This window comes from Triticum aestivum, chromosome 1B (genome assembly GCF_018294505.1).
Source record: "Triticum aestivum cultivar Chinese Spring chromosome 1B, IWGSC CS RefSeq v2.1, whole genome shotgun sequence".
Lineage (NCBI taxonomy): Eukaryota > Viridiplantae > Streptophyta > Magnoliopsida > Poales > Poaceae > Triticum > Triticum aestivum.
The window spans coordinates 281666335-281687463 of record NC_057795.1 but is presented as its reverse complement, the minus strand read 5'-3'; positions in this window follow the sequence as shown (position 1 = coordinate 281687463).

The window sequence follows — 21129 nt, the reverse complement described above, 5'->3', positions numbered from 1 at the left end:
TCTCTTTTTCTCTTTTTTTATTTGGGCCTTCTTCTCTTTTTTTTGGCCTCTTTTTTTTCGTCCGGAGTCTCATCCCGACTTATGGGGGAATCATAGTCTCCATCATCCTTTCCTCACTTGGGACAATGCTATAATAATGATGATCATCACACTTTTATTTTTCTTACAACTCGATACTTAGAACAAAGTATGACTCTATATGAATGCCTCCGGCGGTGTACCGGGATATGCAATGAATCATGAGCGACATGTATGAAAGAATTATGAATGGTGGCCTTGCCACAAATACGATGTCAACTACATGATCATGCTAGCAATATGACAATGATGGAGCGTGTCATAATACACGGAACGGTGAAAAGTTGCATGGCAATATATCTCAGAATGGATATGGAAATGCCATAATAGGTAGGTATGGTGGCTGTTTTGAGGAAGGTATATGGTGGGTGTATGATACCGGCAAAAAGTGCGCGGTCTTAGAGAGGCTAGCAAAGGTGGAAGGATGAGAAAAAGTGCGTATAATCCATGGACTCAACATTAGTCATAAAGAACTCATATACTTATTGCAAAAATCTAGAAGTTATCAAAGCAAAGTATTACACGCATGCTCCTATGGGGATAGATTGGTAGGAAAAGACCATCGCTCGTCCCCGACCGCCACTCATAAGGAAGACAATCAATAAACAAATCATGCTCCGAGTTCATCACATAACGGTTCACCATACGTGCATGCTACGGGAATCACAAACTTCAACACAAGTATTATTTGAATTCACAACTGCTTAACTAGCATGACTCTAATATCACCATCTTCATATCTCAAGACAATTATCAAGCATCAAACTTATCTTTCTATTCAACGCACTCAAAAGAAAGTTTCACATATCTTGAACACCAAGTATATTAACATTAAGCGAATTACCATGCTATTAACGACTCTCAAAATAATCTAAGTGAAGCATGAGAGATCAATAGTTTCTTTAAAACAAATCCACCACCGTGCTCTAAAAGATATAAGTGAAGCACTAGAGCAAAAATTATCACGCTCAAAAGATATAAGTGAAGCACTATGAGCAAAACTATCAAGCTCCAAAGATATAAGTGAAGCACATAGAGTATTCTAACAAATTCCAATTCATGTATGGCTCTCTCAAAAGGTGTGTACAGCAAGGATTATTGTGGTAAACTAACAAGCAAAGACGCAAATAATACAAGACGCTCCAAGCAAAACACATATCATGTGGTGAATAAAAATATAGCTCCAAGTAAATTACCGATGGAAGTGGACGAAAGAGGGGATGCCTTCCGGGGCATCCCCAAGCTCTGACTTTTTGGTGTCCTTGGGTTATCTTGGGGGTGCCATGGGCATCCCCAAGATTAGGCTCTTACCACTCCTTGTCCCATAATCCATCAAAAGAATTCACCCAAAACTTGAAAACTTCACAACACAAAACTCAACAGAAATCTCGTGAGCTCTGTTAGAGAAAGAAAACAAAGAACTACGTAAGGTACTGGAATGAACTCATTCTTTATTTATATTGGTGTTAAACCTACTGTATTCCAACTTCTATATGGATTATAAGCTATTTTATTAGCCATAGGTTCATCAAAATAAGCAAACAACACCCGTAAAACAGAATCTGTCAAAAACAGAACAGTTTGTAGCAATCTGTAACTAACGCAAACTTCTGGAACTCTAAAAATTCTACCAAAACAGGAAGTCCTGGACAATTTGTTTATTGAACATCATCAAAAATAATAAATGCAAAATCACGTTCCTGTGATTTAACAAAATTATATCCGTGCGCGCAAAGTTTCTGTTTTTGAGCAGAATCAAGTCAACTATCATCGTAGGTTATCCTATAGGTTCTACTTGGCACAAACACTAATTAAAAGATAAAACCACATACAAACAGAGTCTAGATGGATTATTTATTCCTAAACATAAGCAAAAACAAAAAACACAAATAAAATTGGGTTGCCTCCCAACAAGCGCTATCGTTTAGCGCCCCTAGCTAGGCATAAAAGCAAGGATAGATCTAGGTATTGCCATCTTTGGTAGGCAATCCATAAGTGGCTCTCATGATAGATTCATATGGTAATTTTATTTTATTTGTAGGGAAGTGTTCCATGCCCGTATTTAAGGGAAATTGGAATCGAATATTCCCTTCCTTCATATCAATAATTGCACCAATCGTTCTAAGGAAAGGTCTACCGAGAATAATAGGACATGAAGGATTGCAATCTATATCAAGAACGATAAAATCTACGGGCACATAATTCCTATTTGCAACAATAAGCACATAATTAATTCTTCCCATAGGCTTTTTAATAGTGGAATCCGCAAGATGCAAGTTTAGAGAGCAATCACCAAAATCATGGAAATCTAGCAAATCACATAAAGTTTTTGGAATAGTAGAAACACTAGCACCCAAATCACACAGAGCATGAAACTCATAATCTTTAATTTTAATTTTAATAGTAGGTTCCCACTCATCATAGAGTTTTCTAGGGATAGAAACTTTCAACTCAAGTTTTTCTTCATAAGATTGCATTAAGGCATCAACAATGTGTTCAGTAAAGGCCTTATTTTGACTATAAGCATGAGGAGAATCTAGCACGGATTGCAACAAGGAAATACAACCAATTAAAGAGCAATTTTCATAATTAAATTCCTTGAGATCCAAAATAGTGGGTTTAGCAACATCTAGGTTTTTATTTCTTTCAATCCCACTTTCATCAATTTCATCATCAAGATCTAGAAACTCCGAATTCTTAGAACGCCTTCTAGGTAAAGGAAGATCGTATTCAGTTTCATCAAGATTCATATTGCAAAACAAAGATTTGATGGGGGACACATCAATAACTTTTAGATCTTCATCTTGATTTTCATAGGAATTCGGTTTAGCGGCCATCTTATTGACTAAGGTAGCTTGCATATCCGAAATTTCAGCGGTCATCTTTTCAAGACGAGCAATTTGGGCTCTTATACCATCAAATTCTTTAGACATATCATCGAGTTCTTTATTCATATAACTCACAAAACTTTTTTGTTCCTTAAGCTTGTTTCTAAAGAAATTATTATGCTCAAATTGCAAAACCATAAACTTTCTGACATTGTTTTCGATCTCCTCTAGCCTTTTAAGATGAAGGTCACAAAATCTAGGTAGAGCCATCGCGACAAGCAAGCAAACTAACACACGAGCAAACAAAAAGGCAACGAGAAAAAGGCAAACGGAAAAGAGAGGAGGAGATTGGGAAAGAGAGGGCGAATAAAACGGCAAGGGTGAAGTGGGGGAGAGGAAAACGGGAGGCAAATGGCAAATAATGTAATGCGAGAGATAGGGATTGTGATGGGTACTTGGTATTGTTGACTTGCTTGCGTGAGCCTCCCCGGCAACGGCGCCAGAAATTCTTCTTGCTACCTCTTGAGCAATGTGTTGGATTTCTCCGAAGAGGAGAGGATGATGCAGCAAAGTAGCGTAAGTATTTCCCTCAGTTTTTGAGAAACAAGGTATCAATCCAGTAGGAGACCACACACAAGTCCCTCGTACCTGCACAAAACGATAGCTACTCGCAACCAACGCGGTTAGGGGTTGTCAATCCCTTCACGGTCACTTACGAGAGTGAGATCTGATAGAGATGATAAATAATATTTTTGGTATTTTTGATAGATAGATGCAAAGTGAAAAGTAAAAGGCAAAGTAAAATAAAGCAAGTAATAAAGCGATAGAGATTGATATGATGAGAATAGACCCGGGGGCCATAGGTTTCACTAGTGGCTTCTCTCAAGGGCATAAGTATTCTACGGTGGCTTCTCTCAAGGGCATAAGTATTCTACGGTGGGTTAACAATTCATCGGTCTCAACAAACACACAGCAAAAAGAAGATTACATCGAATAGATCTCCATGAGAGAGGGGGAGAACATTGTATTGAGATCCAAAAAGAGAGAAGAAGCCATCTAGCTACTAGCTATGGACCCGAAGGTCTGAAGTAAACTACTCACACTTCATCGGAGGGGCTATGGTGTTGATGTAGAAGCCCTCCATGGTGGATGCCCCCTCCGGCGGAGCTCCGGAACAGGCCCCAAGATGGGATCTCGTGGATACATAAGGTTGTGGCGGTGGAATTAGGTTTTTGGCTCCTGTTCTGATCGTTTGGGGATATGTAGGTATATATAGGAGGAAGGAGTACATCGGTGGAGCAACAGGGGGCCCACGATGTAGGGGGGCGCGCCTAGGGGGGCGCCCTCCACCCTCGTGACCGCCTCTGGCACTTCTTGGAATAGGGTCCAAGTCTCCTGGATCACGTTCCTGAAGGTTTCATTCTGTTTGGACTCCGTTTGATATTCCATTTCTTTGAAACACTGAAATAGGCAAAAAACAGCAATTCTGGGCTGGGCCTCCCGTTAATAGGTTAGTCCCAAAAATAATATAAAAGTGGAAAATAAAGCCCATTATAGTCCAAAACAGTAGATAAAGTAGCATGGAGCAATAAAAAATTATAGATACGTTGGAGACGTATCAACGCACTGTCGCGTCTGGGCTAGCCGGCGGCTAAACGCCGGTGACCGCTGACCCGTTGACCGGCGTGGGTTGATCCCACTACCCGGTTTGACTCCCCCCTCTCTCTCACTGACGTGCGGGCCCATCTCTATTAACCTTTAGTTAGATTTAGATTAGTGTTAATTAACCCTGACAGTTAGTTTAGTCACTAACCAGTGGGCCGAGGCCCTAATTAACCTACGTTAGTGCTAATGTAACACTAACTACCCCTGTTAGTTAGCTGTTACACTAACATGTGGGCCCCAGCCATCAGGCTTGACCTAGGCTGGTGCCTTTGACCTGATGACATCACCCCGATGTCATACTGACGCAGTTAATCTTTTTCTGTATTTATTCTTATTCAGGAAAATCCAGAAAATTTCCTAAACTTCTATAATTCATAGAAATTAAACCGTAACTCCAAATGAAATAATTTATATATGAAGAATGATCAGAAAAATCCAATCTATCCATCTGCACTTGTTTCATGCATGTTTAAGCAACTTAAACCTGCTGTTTATATCAAAACATGATAATGCACTTTATTAAGTCATAGTTTCAATTTGAACTTGAACCTTGGGTTCAAACTAACTCAAACCCATCTGATTATAGTTGCATTATCCCAACACATTCATTTTGCCATGTCATGATCATGCATCATATTGTGCATTGCATTGATTGTGTTCCCTTCTGTGTTGCCGGTATTTGTCCCCTCCCGATAGACGTGATACCGACGATGAGATCGATGACACTGATGAAGATCTATATTATCTTCGGAAGTGCCAGGCAAGCAAAACCCCCTTGTTCATTCTGATACAATCCTACTCTCTCGCTCCTACTCTCTTTTACTACATTAGTACAACAACGATTCATCTGTTACTTGCTGCGGTAGCTGAACTCCTTTATGCTCTGCATGACCTGTCATTGCCACAGTAAATAGATGAAACCCACTTGCATGAGTAGGAGTTGTTTGAGCCCTGTTGTGCCTACTCATTCATGCTTGTTGTCATGCCTGCTATTGCTTAGAGTTGAGTCAGGTCTGATTCATCAGGGATGAATCAAAGGTGTGTGAACATGTCTTACTGTGTGTGAGCTGAGTGTGTGAACACGGTTTGGTAAAGGTAGTGGTGAGAGGCCATGTAGGAGTACATGGTGGGTTGTCTCATTGAAGCCATCCTCAGGAACTGAGTTCTGTGTTTGTGATCCATGAAACAGCTACTACCATGCATTGGGCCCTGAAATATGACCCCGCTCGACTTCTTAATCACCCTTGTCCTCTGTCCAGGAGTTGCAAGTAGTTTCTGGTGTTTGTAGTATGCTGGAGGCCGTGCGCAGCGCTGACAGGAGGGGTGGGCTGTGATGCGGTAGGCACGTGGCCGGGTACGCCGGGCGCCTGTTTGGTGTCGCGGAACCCTGTACACATCGTTCGGGGCCGTATGTGGAAACCTCGGCCGGACTCCCTGCGGATGGAACCTGAATAGGCGATAAACCTGGACTAGAGACTTGAGTGTTTAGCTAGGTCGTGGTCTACACCCATGTCGGCTTTTGCTTGAAGTCTGCCGAGCACATGTCGTGTGCAGACGCTAAGTGGTGGAAACATGTATGAAGAAGTACACCCCTGCAGGGTTAACATCATCTATTCCAATAGCCGCGTCCGCGGTAAAGGACTTCTGGGTTGCCTATAACAGTTCATAGACAAGTGAAAGTGGATACTCTAAAATACGCAAGATAAAGTGCTATGGATGTCGTTCTCGTAGAGAGACGGGAGCGGATCCATAGTGGTGTATTGATATGGTAAATATGTGGACTCGTGTGCGCCACCTCAAAAGAGTTACTTGCAGTCGTAGTTCAGGATAGCCACCGAGTCAAAGCTGGCTTGCTGTAGTTAAACCCCACCATCCCCTTTGTTGACAATGATGCATATGTATCTAGTTCTGATGTAAGTCTTGCTGGGTACATTTGTACTCACGTTTGCCTATTTTATGTTTTTGCAGAGAGACTTCAGTCTCACTAGTAATTCCGCGTGGTCTTCGACGTTTAGCTTGTTACCTCAGCTACGATCTTGTGCCTCGGCAGGATTGGTAGATAGTCAGGCTTCTCAGCCTTTTTCATTTATAGATGTCTGTACTCAGACATGTTAAGCTTCCGCATGTGCTTTGACTTGTATGCTCTGATTGTTGGGTCATGAGACCCATGTTTGTAATATCTCGCTCCTCGGAGCCTATTGAATAAATTACTTGAGTCGTAGAGTCATGTTGTGATGCCATGTTGTATTTGCACATATCGAGCATATTGTGTGTATGCTATTGAAATGCTTGGTATGTGTGGGATCTGACCATCTAGTTGTTTATCTTTAGTAGCCTCTCTTACCGGGAAATGTCTCCTAGTGTTTCCATTGAGCCTTGGTAGCTTGCTACTGCTCCGGAACACTCAGGCTGGCCGGCATGTGTCCTTCTTCGTTCCTGTGTCTGTCCCTTCGGGGAAATGTCATGCGGTGTCTACCGGAGTCCTGTTAGCCTGCTACAGCCCGGTTTACCGGAGTCCTGCTAGCCCAGTTGCTACAGCCCGGATTCACTCGCTGATGACCGACACGTTCGTTGCTGGGTCATGTATGCCTGTCCCTGTAAGTTAGTGCCACTTTAGGTTCACGACTAGCCATGTCAGCCCGGGCTCCTTGTCATATGGATGCTAGCGACACTATCATATACGTGTGCCAAAAGGCGCAAACGGTCCCGGGCCTAGTAAGGCGACACCCGTGGGAATACCGTGCGTGAGGCCGCAAAGTGATATGAGGTGTTACATGCTAGATAAGTGTGCCATTGAGTCGGGGTCCTGACTCCCCCGCCGTCGACGATCATGGGAACCGCCGCTCCCGTGTGTCCGGCCCCAGAGATATGCCCTCCCTGGTCCGGGTCTCTTTGAGATGACACCTCGGGGTCACGCCTAGGCTTCGGGGAAGGGGCCTCTGGAGGCGTCTCGCTCTCCAGGGCATCTGAGCTCAGCGAATCCTCCGATGAGGACTATCCAGCATGGGACCTCGCCGGGCTGCACAAAATATGGCGACAGTTAAACTACTACATCCTAATAACCACGGGCGCATATGCGTGTTCGGATTTCGTGTACTCACGACTTTACCAGGGGCTGGGCCCTGGGATCCCACTCCGGGTTGCTATTGGCAGCCGTGGTGGACGCCTCCGGGAGGGAACTTTTCCCCCTCTTTGGCGATTCAACCTCCAGGGATGAGGAAGCCGTCCTTTTCTTCCCTCCCCCCGTGGAGGACTCGTCTTCTTCTCCTCCTCTTCGTCTTCGGAGGAGGGATGGGCGCTGGAGTCTTCGGATTGTGTGTCCGAAGCTTCTCGACGACGGAGGCCACTCCGGGTCTTCTTGACCTTCTTGGAGGCCTCTTTCTTTGGCGCCTCGTAAGGCGCTGGGACCAGCATCTTCGTTAGAAGAGGTCCTGCCGGTTCCTCCGGCAGCGGGGCCGGACACTGTATCCGCCCCACCCTCTTCATCCATTCCTGGGATTATTGTAGAAAGCATGATAAAAGCGTCTCCCTCGGGATATGCCAGCTAAACATGGATAGACAAAATATAGCAATGACTTACCAGACTTGCAGAGCGGGACAGTTGATACCCACGGTCTTTGGCAGAGCCCGACCATGGTTTGCCGGACTTGAAGAGCACCTTCCAGATGCCCTTGTGTGAGGAGCTGTAGAGCTCCCGTAGGGTCTGGTGCTCGGCTGGGTCGTATTCCCACAAACTGCAGGATCGGTGCTGGCAAGGGAGAACCAGGCGAACTAATATCACCTGGACTACATTGACTAGTTTGACATCCTTGTCTACCACGCTCTGAACGCGTGTTTGGAGCACCGATAGCTCATCGGATGAGGACCAGTTCAGGCCCTTCTTGGGCCAGGATGTGAGTCGCAGTGGGGCTCCGGATCTGAATTCAGGAGCAGCGGCCCACTTTTTACCGTGCGGCTCGGTGATATAGAACCACTACTGCTGCCACTCCTTGACGGAATCATTGAAGGTGCCCGTCGGCCATGTGACCTTGGGCATCTTGCTCACCATGGCGCCACCGCACTCAGCGTGCTCGCTGTTGACCACCTTGGGCTTCACATTAAAGATCTTCAACCATAAGCCGAAGTGGGGCGAAATGCGGAGGAAAGCCTCACACACGACGATAAACGTTGAGATATTGAGGAAAGAATTAGGGGACAGATCATGAAAATCAATCCCATAATAATACATGATGCCGCGAACAAATGGGTGGAGGGGAAACCCAAGCCCGCGGACAAAATGAGGAAGAAACACGACCCTCTCATGGGGCTCCGGAGTAGGGATGATCTGTCCCGCCGTTGGAAGGCGGTGACCAATTTTCTTGGCCAGGTACCCGACCTCTCGGAGCTTTTTGATATCCTTCTCCCGGACGGTAGAGGCCATCCATTTGCCTCCTGCTCCGGATCCGGACATCTTCGGAGAACTTCTCTTCGATGGAGAAGATGAGTGCTTGGGCTCTAGGGCTCGAGCAAAGGGAAATGGACGAGCGGAAGGGAAAGGTGTGGGCAAAGAAGAAGATACCTCATCTCTTTATAGAGGAAACAAAAGCATTTGCGCCTCCCTACTTACCTGGTGGAACCCGCTCGTTCCCCGCTCGCCACAATTGGCGGAGCGATTGGGCTACCCGTGCCTGTATTGATGAAAGCCCCGCGATAAGGGGAACACGATCACTGCTTTGACAGGAGGTGCCGAGGATGCCGCCTCACAATATGTGCGGTGGTTGGTTGTGGAAAAACGGTTCGAATAATGACTCGACCATAGTGTCGAGTCACGAGTTGTCAGCATATTATATTTGTGGAACATCATTCTCTCTACGGTGGAATGTGAAAGTCGTCTTGCGGAGCCGGGCACGATTTAAGTGTTCGAGGTTTACTTTGGAGTATTCGGAGATGGAACCCGCCTTGCAATGCCGAAGACAATCTACGCGCCGGACTCATCGTCATTGAAGCCTGGTTCAGGGGCTACTAAGGGAGTCCTGGATTAGGGGGTGTCCGGACAGCCGGACTATATACTTTGGCTGGACTGACGGACCGTGAAGATACAAGACTCAAGACTTTGTCCCGTGTCCGAATGGGACTCTCCTTTGCGTGGAAGACAAGCTTGGCGATCCGGATATTAGATCTCCTTCTTTGTAACCGACTCTGTGTAAACCCTAGCCCCCTCTGGTGTCTATATAAACAGGAGGGTTTAGTCTGTGGAGGGACAATCATAATCATTATAGGCTAGCTTCTAGGGTTTAGCCTCTGCGATCTCGTGGTAGATCAACTCTTGTAATACTCATATCATCAAGATCAATCAAGCAGGAAGTAGGGTTTTACCTCCATCGAGAGGGCCCGAACCTAGGTAAAACATTGTGTCCCTTGCCTCCTATTACCATTAGCCTTAGATGCACAGATCGGGACCCCCTACCCGAGATCCGCTGGTTTTGACACCGACAGGGGGAGTATTCATTTTTTTTGTGCGTAATAAGGAGGCACTTCCTTGCGTGCGAAGATATAGCTGGTGGGTCCGAGCTGTCAGCGGCGGTAACGTTTTTTTCGCAAAATACAGAGGCCCTTTCAATGGGTCCTTGATGTCAGGTGGAGGAATCATTATTTTGCATGTAATAAGGAGGCATTTCCTTGCGTGCGACCATGGACCCAGCTGTCGGCCTCTCCACGTACAGTCCACTTCAGATGCATGTCGGTTGTTGAGCATGTTGACCAGGCCGCGCCGAGAGCACCAGGGCGGTGGATGACGGCGAGGCCTAGGAAGGGAACGACACGGAGGCAGGGAAGACTCGGCAGTTGTTTCCCACGCGGAGGGGAGTACGACTGTACGAGGGTTTACTGGTTCGTCTGCCATCGCCAGAGAATAACAGTATGTGTGGGTGAGTAGAGGGATGGCTAGGCCACCGATGGGAGTACGATGGGGCGGTGAGGCCTGCGCGGTAGCACAGCCGGCCGCGGGGAGGAGGGAGCACGTAGTCCCGCCAGCACTTGTTTGAGCGGCTGGAGCAGGAAGAGCAGAGATTGAAGAAGCACGACGGCCGTTCGATGGACATCTAACAGTCACTGCTTGTGCGTCAACCTTTTTTTTAGGAAAGCCTCAAATATGTGGAAAACAGCATACAATCCATCTGCCACTATTTCTAATAATTTACAGCCCATTTGCTAATTCTTAAGGTTTTTTTGGAGCCCATATTCTTTTTGTTAGCATTACAACCCATATTGTGGCCACGGTTAAAAAATTATACGAAATTTTGCATATTTCGGTGCGGTCCGAACTATTTTTAATCCTGAAATTTCAACTCACATTCAAACTGATTTTAAAAATAAATGTATATCAATATAAAATCCAACAAATTCTCCACGCATAAAAATTAATGTAATTTAAAATCTCGAAATGAAAAAAAGATATTTGAAACTAATTGCCGGTTTGATGTGTTTTAAAAATGTACTACCCATTTCTCATTCTGATAGGCCATTTTCTCGGCCAGCCGAATGAAGCTCTCCTCGTCTTGAAAGATTTGCAGCGCAACAGGCCTGACAAAGCGACTTACTTGGCAAATCACAAAAAAACTAGGTTGTGGTCGTGGACCTAGCTGTTAGCCTCTCCACGTACAGTACTCTTCCAATGGAAGTCGATCGTTGACCACATTGACCATGCCGCGCCGAGAGCACCAAGGCAGTGGACGATGGTGAGGCCTAGGAAGGGGACGATGTGGAGCCGGGGAAGATGCGATAGTGGATGCCCGCGCGAAGAGGAGTACGAGGGTTCACTGGTTCGGCTGCGCCGTGAGGCTGCCGTCGCTGCAGAATAACCGGGGGTGTGAGTGAGTAGAGGGATACCCTGGGCCAGCGGTGGGAGTAGTAGGGGGCGATGAGGCCTCCGCGGCATCACAGCCGGCCACGAGAGGCAGGAGCACGCGGCACGACCGGCGCTGCTTTGGGCGGCTGGAGCAAGAAGACCAGAGGTTGAAGAAGCACTATGACCGTTGGATGGACATCGTATGGTCACTGGAGCTAGAATCGTTCATATTGACTAAGTTGACAAAGCCCTCCTGTAACGCCCCGAGACCAACGCTCCAGAAGACTTCCAGCTATTCCAAGTTTCACCGTGTGTTTGTTTTGCTTGTTGCATTCATTATTGCATCATTTGCTTTGCATCATGTCATCTTGCAAACCTTTTTTTTAAACTCACCTAAATAAATTGCATAGATCTTTGATCTATTTAAATCGAGGGAGTTCACATGGTGATTTCTCTTCATAACATATCCTCCCAATATTATTTAGGGAGCTAATAAATATTCCACTAATTTGGAATTCACCATAACACACTTGCAAAATATTCCATCCCTTTGTTATATCACTTCTTGACCTCAAACTTTGTCCATAAATTCTTTCATCGCTTTCTGGAGCTCCACCAAAAATCTCAACATGGCCACTCCTAAACCTTGTCCTAGTTCAAACCATTTGAATTAATTCAAATGAGTTTGAATTTAAATCTTGCATTCGTGCCAACTTCTATTTTCTTGGGTCAAGCTTATTTTTATGAGCCCAGGAAAATTGTCTTCGTGCTCAAATTCATTTCCCTAACCCCTCTTCCTTTCCTTCTCTCTTATGTTTTTCTGTTAAAGAAAATTAGAGGGAGAGAGAGGAGAGCCAGCTCAACCGGGCCTCCCAGCTACCGCAGCCAGACTGGCCCGTCTGCGCCTAAGGCCCAGCTGCAGCCTACCTAACCCAACCCTAGCCTCATCCCGGTCGATCCCCTCCTCCTCCTCGTTCCCACGCGCGCCGCTATCCATCTCCTCGCTCGATCCCCATGTCCCCTCGATCTCCTCCCTCACGCCCCTTCCTCCTCTGCCTCGTCCCCAACCCCTGGAGGTCTCCTCCCGTGCCTCTTGATCCCGCCGCTGCCGGCGACCACCACCAGGAACAGCGCCGCCCCGCCTCCTTTCCTTTCTTCTCTTTTTCTTTCGTCTCTCATCTCGCATCTGACCTCGCAGAGACTCCCAGGGAGCCCGCCATGGCGTCCTGGGGGTTTCAAGCCCAGCAGCTGCCGGTTCGGATCCGTCGACCTTGACCCCATGACCTCCTCCGCGCCTCCCCATCATCATCTCCGGCGCCAAGCCGCCTCCAAGCTCTGCCTCGCCGGAGTTCCCGCATCGCCAGCTGCCGTCCCCTCCTTCACGAATGAGATGCAGGGCGCCGAGCCACCCAGCACCGCTCCGCCGCCGCGCCAAGTTCCGTCACCCCGTCCATGCCTTGACGGAGATGCCCCGCCAGATCCGCGTTGCCGGCCCCTCCCGGAGTCACGTCAAGCCCCTCGCCGCGCCGCTCCTCTATTTCCTTCGAGCAGAGGAGCTCGAACCGCTCGCCCGCGTCGTTGACCCGTCGCCCTGCTGCCTGGGCCTCTCCAGCCGCAGCGCTCCAAGGCAAGCCCTGGCCTGCCAGCTCCACCACCAAGTCGGCCATGCCTTGCTGCCTCCTGTACACTGTTGGTCAACAGTTGATGCACGCCAAGTACTTCGACTACAGCCGATGCCCCGAGGACACCGTGTACAACTACCATCGCCGAAGACCGTCAAGTGTACAACTACCGCCGTCGTTGTTTCGACAAGAAAACATGAACCACTACTTCCAGGACAACGTGTGTACCACTACCGTCGACCTCGAAGACCCCGTGGACGTCAAGTTCCTTGACGTGACCCCGAACATCTATGGAGTATGTACAACTACGAAACGTGTACGACTACTTCCCCTACGACCCGTGAACGACTACTTCCCTCGACGTTTTTTGAACCGCCCCGAAATGCACGCTTCGAAGGTATAACCGCTGAGACAATGACCCGTGGATGAATGCATGTGTGTTGTATGAGATGCCCGGGTTTGCACCGTGTCCAAAATTGTCGCTTGCATGTTTCTCCTTGTTGCCATGCCATCGTCTCGTGGGAACCCGGTAACCGGGAACACCCCACCATCTTGCTCTATTCGCTCCCGTCACACTTTCTTTTGCACCGACATCTCAATCGAGTTATCGGAACCGGAATGTTGCCGTGGCACCATTTCCGTTGTCGTTGCCATGGCACCCCTTTCATTTTCACCACGATGACAAATGCTTCATAATATGCTCATGTCAACATTTTCATAAAATTGCTTAAAACTTGCATTGTCATTCGCATCATGATAACAACATTTAAAATGTTTATATTTGTTGTGTCCATTAATTTGCTAAATGCATATGGGGATTTACCGGATTTGTTGTTTGTTATATCCGGCCTCATTTAAATTGTTTAGATGTTATATTTTTGTTATGCTTCACCTCTTGCCATGTTAACCAACATTTAATATTGTTGGGTACAAAAACGAGAGAGAACTAAATACTTGCATGTGGTGTTTCTTCAATATGCAACTCGTTGCATATTGAGCTCCACTTAATTTGTAGTATTGTTTGTGCACTTTGCCATGCCATGCCTCATTAAACCGGACATGCATCATACTTGGTTGTGCATCGTGCCATGTCTATGTGATGGTTGTTTAACATGTTGTTTGCTTCTTTCCGGTATTGCTTCTTCTTGATAGTTCCGGTAACATTGCGATTGTGAGGATTTGTTCGACTACGCCCGTTCATCTTCTTCATGGACTCGTTCTTCCTCCTAGCGGGATTTCAGGCAAGATGACCGCTACCCTGGATCTCACTACTATCATTGCTATGCTAGTTGCTTTGTTCTATCGCTTTGCTGCGCCACCTATCACCTGTTTATTCGAGCCTCCCATATTGCCATGAACCTCTAACCTTTGACACCTTTCCTATGCAAACCGTTGTTTGGCTATGTTACCGTTTCGCTCAGCCCCTCTTATAGCGTTGCTAGTTGCAGGTGAAGTTGAAGATTGCTCCATGGTGAACAGGATTTTGGTTGGGATATCACAATATCTCATATATTATTAAGGCATCTATATACTTGGTAAAGGGTGGAAGACTCGGCCTTTTGCCTGGTGTTTTGTTCCACTCTTGCCGCCCTAGTTTCTGTCATACCGGTGTTATGTTCCCGGATTTTGCGTTCCTTACGCGGTCGGGTGATTTATGGGACCCCCTCGACAGTTCGCTTTGAATAAAACTCCTCCAGCAAGGCCCAACCTTGGTTTTACCATTTGCCTCACCACCACCTACCCTTTCCCTTGGGTCAGCCAACCCAAGGGTCATCTTTATTTTAGCCCCCCCGGGCCAGTGCTTGTCTAAGTTTTGGTCCGAACCGAGTAGACTGCGGGGCCACCTCGGGGCAACTCGAGGGCTGGTTTTACTCGTAGGATGTCTCATCCGGTGTTGCCCTGAGAACGAGATATGTGCAGCTCCTATCGGGATTGTCGGCGCATTGGGCGGCTTTGCTGGTCTTGTTTTACCATTGTCGAAATGTCTTGTAAACCTGGATTCCGAGTCTGATGGGTCTTCCTGGGAGAAGGTCTATTCCTTCGTTGATCGCGAGAGCTTGTCATGGGCTAAGTTGGGACACCCCTGCAGGGTATAATCTTTCGAAAGCCGTGCCTGCGGTTATAGGCAGATGGGAATTTGTTAATGTCCGGTTGTAGATAACTTGACACCAGATCCGAATTAAAACGCATCAACCGTGTGTGTAGCCATGATGGTCTCTTCTCAGCGGAGTCCGGGAAGTGAACACGGTTTCTGGGTTATGTTTGATGTAAGTAGGAGTTCAGGATCACTTCTTGATCATTACTAGTTGACGACCGTTCCGCTTGCTCTCTTCTCGCTCTTATTTGCGTATGTTAGCCACCATATATGCTTAGTCACTGCTGCAGCCTCACCACTTTACCCCTTCCTTTCCCTTTAAGCTTTGCTAGTCTTGATACCCATGGTAATGGGATTGCTGAGTCCTCGTGGCTCACAGATTACTACAACAACAGTTGCAGGTACAGGTTATGCGATGATCATGACGCGAGAGCGATGTTTGCTTGCGTTGAGTTCTTCTTCTACTTCTTCGATCAGGGGATAGGTTCCAGGTTGGCAGCCTGGGCTAGCAGGGTGGATGTCATTTGAGTTTCTGTTTGTGTTTCATCCGTAGTCGGATGGTGCTCTGATGTATCATGATGTTGGATTCGTGTGGCATTGTATGCCTTATGTATGTATCCTCATCTATTATGTAATGTTGATGTAATGATATCCACCTTGCAAAAGCGTTTCAATATGCGGGTCTATCCTTGGTGGGACCTTCGAGTTCCTTTTGGATAGGGTCGCATATTGGGCGTGACACCTCCGTCCTCGTCAACTTAGTAGTCCCACAAGTCAGCCACCCACTATGGTGGGTCCCGGCTAGCAGGGGGTATTAATTTTTTTGTGCGTAATAAGGAGACACTTCCTTGCGTGCAAAGATATAGCTGGTGGGTCCGACCAGTCAGCGGGGGGAACAATTTTTTCGCGAAATACAGAAGCCCTTCCCACGTACAGTGCACGTACAATGCGTAATAAGGAGGAACTTTCCTTGCGTGCGACCATGATCCTCGTGGGTCCCAACCGCCAGGCTCTCCATGTACAGTCCTCTTCCGATGACTCTTGTATGTTGACCATGCCACGCCGAGCGCACCGAGGCGATGGACGACGGCGAGGCCCTAGACTGGAACGACCCAGAGATGGGGAAGACACGACAGTGGAGTTGCACACAGAGAGGAGTGGGCAACTTGACTAGTTCGGGTGCGGGGTGGGCCTACACTCGGCAGAGAATAACAGGAGGTGCAGAGTGGAGGGATGGCCTGGCCGTCGGCGGGGTAGCGTTTCGCTGAGGAGCGCAAAACAACGCCGCTGGACGATGAAGGCTGGAGCAGGAGGTTCCGGCAGCGCTGGGGGAAGAAGACGAGAGATTCAAGAAGAATGCCGGTCGTTGGATGTAAATCCAACGCGTTCTTAGGCTTCAACCTACTGGCCCACATGTCAGCCAGTCCCTTTATTTTTTAGTCCATTTGGTGGACTGGGTGAAACAATGATGTAGCATCTATGCAGCCCGTTTAAACCCCATTTGCATTTTTCTTGAAATCCGCGGACTTGCTGGGCTGGGTGAAAATATCATGTTGGGCTAGACAGAGAAATGTTATAAAAACATAAACACATGATTGCACGTCTATTACTGCATTTGTCAGTACAATCTTTGCAAGCTTATGTACGCAATCACTAGGAGTTAACTTGCCAAGTTATATATAAACAATTATTATTATTATTTTGTAAGAACTTTCAACTTACGAAATAAAATATCATTTTAATTTGATGAGTTAATAGTACGTGGGGTATTATAATTTTTTAGGCTAGACGTGGGACAATTGAGTTGGTTCTAGGGGAAAGTACTGGGAGAAAACTCAGTTTACATCAAAAAAGAAAGTGGGAGAAAATTCAGAGACCTGTTGGGTCCACCTGAGGAGGGGAATATGTTGGGAGGAAGGAGATTCAAATCATGGCAGCCGAGTGAACTAGTTTTTTTAAAGGACAAGTGAACTAGTTACATACGTAAGAAAATAGGCACTAAAAAAAGCAATCAGGTTAATGGGTTCTTAAAAGAAATATTTCGGACAAAACAGATAATTACGACACATAGGCTAATGCATGAAACACTCAGATGATAAAGGTGCTTATAAACAGATAAAGTACAACATCTAGACCTTCCTGGCACGCTTGATCATGACGCTGCGGCTGTCCGTGTACTCGTCGGTTACAGGAAGCAAACACGCCCTCATGTCCAAGATCTGCCTGTACATGTTGTATCATGCGTATGTGTCCTTGGACGCGTAGGTTATGTAGGCTAGATTCAGAGGTACCTCTCACGTGTTCAGGTCGTCTTCTTTCATGTTGGCGTATCAGGGGTCGATGATGGTCTCACCGAGGTCAACCACGGAGTCCTTCTCCTGCCCGTTGCTGATGATCTTGTATTGCTTCTGGATGTCAACAAGCTTGTTGCACCAGATGGCCGAATCGTCGCGTTCTTCCTTCTCTACACCGTAGCGAAGGTGCAGTCGGTGCTGCCGATGAAACGGGCGAATGCTCGAGAACCTGGTGCAGCCATAGGGCTGAGGCAAGGCAGAGCTTCACCGAGTCCGTATCGTTGTTGTACATTGTCACGGCCGGTTTTTCAATAAAATGCTTATTGATAAAACCGATCTTTTTGATCCCAGTATAGGAAGAGTCATCCTCACTGGTAGACAAATACTTGATAAACAGAGGACCAGTAGCATTAAATATTTTACAGGGTTGAGCTGAGGCTGCTCAACAATTTATTACAAACTCGCCAATATCTTACATAAGGGCGGTTATGGCACAGGGGTGTGGTGACATGCTACTAGCTCGAGATAAAAAAGCGGTGGTGGATAACTTGACTCCTAACTGGCAGCTCATCAAGCGTCGAGGTGAGGCTCGATGAATTTATTCTGGGGTGGCGGAAGCGGATATAATACAATGACCAAAGCAGGATCGCATGGGACTGACTGGGACTCCTCTAGGCGTCGGACTCGCTATTGAACTCTTCATCCATGAGATCGCCTTCATCAACATCTGGCCAAATCAACAAGCCAGGTGAGTACTTTGAAAGTACTCGCAAGACAGTTCGGACAAAAGATATAACAAATGCATGCATGAGTGCGTCATGAGCAAAAATAATGATGCTCATTCCAATAATAAACATTTCACGATGTGACAAATAAAACATATAACTGAAAACCGATCGGGTGTCTGAAGCGACGCCTCGAAAGGTAAATAAAATAAAACTCGTGCCGCAGTCGGGCGTCTAAGCGACACCACATAAAGGGCTTATAAAAGAAATACCACAGTCGGACATCGGAGCGACATCACAGAAAGGGCTTATAAAAGAAATGCCACAGTCGGACGTCTGAGCGACATCACAGAAAGGGCTTATAAAAGAAGTGCCACAGTCGGACGTCTGAGCGACATCACAGAAAGGGCTTATAAGAGAAATGCCATAGTCGGACGTCTGAGCGACATCACAGAAAGGGCTTATAAAAGAAATGCCACAGTCGGACGTCTGAGCGACATCACAGAAAGGGCTTATAAAAGAAATGCCACAGTCGGACGTCTAAGCGACATCACAGAAAGGGCTTATAACAAATGTAAATAACAAGTATGCCACCGTCGGACGTCCGAGCGACATCACAGACAGGGCTTATAACAAATGTAAATAACAAGTATGCCACCGTCGGATGTCTGAGCGACATCACAGACAAGGCTTATAACAAATGTAAATAACAAGATTAGTCCATCCACAAGAATAAACTTTTAACCGGATTTAACACACATGTATTCCACCGGAGTTTTGTCACTGAGGCTGATACCTTGACAAGATAAGATGAATACAGTACTTGGACAAGTACAAGATGATTTAAAGGATTTGTGACTCTGCAGAGTTTGTACTAACTGACCACAACCAACGGATTTCCCTAGTCACGAAGGACTAGTTCCGTTTACGGTATTTCGGTAGAAACACATTTAACTAGTACACACCCATTCCACCTCACGATGCCAGGAATCACCCTAGGCAACGTCCAAGAAAAACTTTGAGACGGGGAGGTCACAACCTCGAATAGCATGGGATCAAATTTCTATACGCGCGCTCTAAGGGGTGCCCCCCTCTCGGTCCCAATCAAAAACACCCATGCCCCCTGACCGGATGACGGGCTTTAATCCAAGGCCATGGAACCCTCATCCCGGCTTCTCTACTTGGTGTGTACCAGGAAAACGGTTGCAACTTACTAAGCCATATTCCTTGCGGAAAACATGTGGCAGTACAGGAAAGGAAATGAATGGGAATATGATTTGATTCACGATGACACTGATGTCAAATGGACTGGCATAAGACTGGCATGTCACAACACTGCCATCTTACCCATCCTCATGCCATCTCATGGCCATGCCAATATGTATCCAACAACATATGGCTTTCCGAAACATGCTTGCCTGGTTCGGAGTAGTCGGAGTCTAAATGGGTGAAGTTTGCGGCTCCGTCACTTCCTCTGGAATCTACGGTATAAGAAAAATACGCACGTAACGTAAATACCGCGAGGTGCACAAAACGTATACCAATTAATTTTGAAATAAATCTGATAAAAAACTAGACAAAATTTTAAAGAGAACAGAAAAATAATCAAACAAAAACACTTTTCTGTTTAAAAGATATAAGGGTTTTGATTCAGGGACCTTTCTGTAATGAAACAGAAAACTCCCAGGGGTTTTTGCAGAAAAGTCCAGAAAACGGTTCGTTTAAAATAAAAGACTGAGAGACTGACAGGCGGGATCCACCCGTCAGGTTTGAATATTCAAACGAGGGAAACAGGGCGCGACGGCGCCCGAGAGATGCGGTGGTCACCGACGGCGATCCACGACAGGGCGGGGGGATCGGGTGGTACCTCTGTGATCAGTACGTCCTTCCGCGTCTGTGGGTGGTGGTCGTGGTCGCCGGCGAGCACTGTGGCGATGGCGGCCCTTGCTCCGATGGACGGTGGTTCGGGTGGTCGTGGGCCTCATCGGAGAGAGCTGCTAGGATCAAATTGGAGTGGGGGTTAGACTCCTAGAGGTGGTACGAGGCTACGGGCGAGAGTAGGGCGGTGGAGGAGTTCTCACAGAAGAGAACGTTGTTGGAGCCCGAGGCGGATGGAGGTGGCCGGAGTTGAGGAAGAAGGGCCCCTCGAGGCTCTTCCAGTGGCTAGGCGGGGTCTGGTGAGGTGGTGGAGTTGTGCAGGGGCGAGAGCAAGCTCGGGGGGGTGCTATTTATAGCCGGCCCGAGGCGGTTGCCATGAACGGATAAGTCCGGCGAGCGATGACGGCGGCGATGTGGCTGGACGGTCGGCTTAGGGGCTTGAGCATCATCTAGATGAAGCACTGGTGCCATTCCAGTGTCCAACTCAGCAAGGAAGGGGGGTTACGACCTGTCCTCGATGGAACGGCCGTGCGGCACGTCGGCGGCAGAGAACGCGCTCTGCGCGTGCCAGGCCACGGCGACGGTGCTGCATGCGTGCGCTGGCAAGGAGATGGCCACACGGAGCTACCATCTGGTTTGGGCGGTGCCCAACGGTGCTATGCTGCAGGGTTGCCCCATGTCGGCCACTACGGGGTTCAGCCGCCGCAAGACACGCCGGCGCAGGCGGGCCAGGGTGCCACCGACACCAGGAACGAGCCAAGCGCGCGTGTGGTGCTCCGGACAAGGAGGAGGGGCTGTGAGCAACGTGCCAAGTGCACTGTCGACATGTGACTGAATCTCTGACGAAGAAACGACACTGAATTCTGAATATTACTGAAGATGTACAGTAACACTGCATGCCAGGTGTTCGACAGAATGATTTTGGCATGTGGGGATTTTTCCTTGAGCTAGTTTTTGGTGGAGTAGTCTCTCATTGCAACTAGGGGTTGCCTGAATTTTGGTGGAATTTTTAGAGGAGTGGAGATATGAATTTCACCAAATTTGACAAATCTGGTCCAAACTTGCAAAGGGTGAATTTTGAAATTTTTGAAAAGGAGAGGAGTGGATCTTGATGGTTC